This window comes from Schistocerca gregaria, unplaced genomic scaffold (assembly GCF_023897955.1).
Source record: "Schistocerca gregaria isolate iqSchGreg1 unplaced genomic scaffold, iqSchGreg1.2 ptg001204l, whole genome shotgun sequence".
Taxonomy (NCBI): Eukaryota; Metazoa; Arthropoda; class Insecta; order Orthoptera; family Acrididae; genus Schistocerca; species Schistocerca gregaria.
In genome coordinates, this window is record NW_026062529.1 from 55,001 (window position 1) to 57,500 (window position 2,500).

Below are 2,500 nucleotides of genomic sequence, written 5' to 3' on the forward strand. Positions count from 1 at the left end.
GTCCCTTAACCTAACTCAAGTTGTCCCTTAACCTAACTCAATTTGTCCCTTAACCTAACTCAATTTGTCCCTTAACCTAACTCAATTTGTCCCTTAACCTAACTCAATTTGTCCCTTAACCTAACTCAATTTGTCCCTTAACCTAACTCAAGTTGTCCCTTAACCTAACTCAAGTTGTCCCTTAACCTAACTCAAGTTGTCCCTTAACCTAACTCAAGTTGTCCCTTAACCTAACTCAAGTTGTCCCTTAACCTAACTCAAGTTGTCCCTTAACCTAACTCAATTTGTCCCTTAACCTAACTCAAGTTGTCCCTTAACCTAACTCAAGTTGTCCCTTAACCTAACTCAATTTGTCCCTTAACCTAACTCAATTTGTCCCTTAACCTAACTCAATTTGTCCCTTAACCTAACTCAATTTGTCCCTTAACCTAACTCAATTTGTCCCTTAACCTAACTCAAGTTGTCCCTTAACCTAACTCAAGTTGTCCCTTAACCTAACTCAAGTTGTCCCTTAACCTAACTCAAGTTGTCCCTTAACCTAACCCACGTTGTCCCTTAACCTAACCCACGTTGTCCCTTAACCTAACCCACGTTGTCCCTTAACCTAACCCACGTTGTCCCTTAACCTAACCCACGTTGTCCCTTAACCTAACCCACGTTGTCCCTTAACCTAACCCACGTTGTCCCTTAACCTAACCCACGTTGTCCCTTAACCTAACCCACGTTGTCCCTTAACCTAACCCACGTTGTCCCTTAACCTAACCCACGTTGTCCCTTAACCTAACCCACGTTGTCCCTTAACCTAACCCACGTTGTCCCTTAACCTAACCCACGTTGTCCCTTAACCTAACCCACGTTGTCCCTTAACCTAACCCACGTTGTCCCTTTGCCTAACATAGTTCACTGCTCGGAATCTCTGGTGTCGTTGTTATCCTCATGTAGATGTCTTGCGAGTGTTGCTTACTTTCCACATATTCCTGCTATCCACTGTCAATTGTACTGCAATAGGACTATATCGCCGACCCCCCCCCTCCCCCCCCTCTGTCCCCCTCTGTCCCCCTCTTTGTGTCTCTGTCCTCTCAAGCTGGTCGGTCTGGCGTTTGAGTGTTAAATGAGCCTCGCAGCTGTTCAGTTGCATTCAGATGTCGACGCCCTCAGTGTACGTCGTGGTATGGTCTGTGTCCATTGTCCGCTGATGTCGTACGCGTAACCCACACGCTGTACCGATCATCGGTCGTTACGTACAGAGTGAAGTAGTGTGATACGTGTGACCGTACGCTGGCTGTGCCCAACGGTGTCGAATCTCAATTTCCATATGTTGTGCTTGATGCTACTTGTCTCGTCTCCCAATAACAGCTAGGTTGCACTGTGGTACGCCGTAGAGGCGTGTGGGAGGAACGTACGAACGCATTGTATGTCACCCTGGGTCGCTGGGGGTGGTGGTGCGGTGAGTCAGGTCAGGTCAGGTCAGCGTGAGCCGTCTGATGTAGTGACGCGTGTATTCCGACTTTGTCGTATTGCCTCACACAAAGTGCTACCCTGGTGGACCGCGTTCCATATCTGGGACATGCCGCAGATGCCGGTTGACAGTGGATCGCGGAAGGTACATCGCATACGTGCGCGGGCCACCTTCCACGTGTTCTCTTCTGCACATGTCGCAGTGTGTATGTGGTCTGATGTAGCGTGACACACGCGAGACAGATAAGAATTGTTGAATTCGCAAATGTAGGTGGACATCTACGTTTACTGCCCAAGATACGCAAATGAAACTGGAAATCCGTTGTTGAGCGGTTGTTCACGGCTGGAGGTGAATCTGTGATGGCGACGATCGGTACAGCTATTAACCGGTTGTTTCAGCGGTACCCGCCACATCCACACACGTGACTAGGCCCATGTGGGTATGAAGCGATACGCGGCGGTGGCTTGGTGGGACTGTTCCCGGCCGGTGAAGGGGGGCCGCCCGGCGTGTTGGCCGCGCGCTGCGTGGGCGCACGCGCAACAGGCGGCTGGTGGGGGGCGCCGAGTGGCAGGAGCGCCAGCCGACGGGCTCGGCAGGCGGCGCAGCTACGCTGCGGCGCACCCTGCACGCGGCGCCTGGCGGCCAAAGTTGGTTCAGCCGAGCCCGGTGCGAAGCGCGGTGGACATCTGCAGTGTGCTGGTCTGATTGAGGACTGTGTGCGTTGAGGATGCGCCGCCGCCTGGCACTCGGCGCCGCGACGCCGTCTGCTGCTCGGTCGCCCCAGCGGTTCTCGCAGGTGGTTTGTATCGCAGTTGTGCGGACGTGTTGGCGCGTGCGCTGTGCTGGGAGAGTTCGCTTCTTCACCCAAGTGGGGCTTTGCCCTTGTGTGGCGCTGGCGTTGGAGCTGCCGGTCACCATAGGTGGCGCGTGTTGTCTCCCGCCGGCAATGCCACGACAGCACGCTCCCGGGCCTCTGTCGGCAGCGGCAAGCTCAGTTGGGAGCAAGGGTGTTCGCACTAAAACCGTCTACTCGCCTAACTC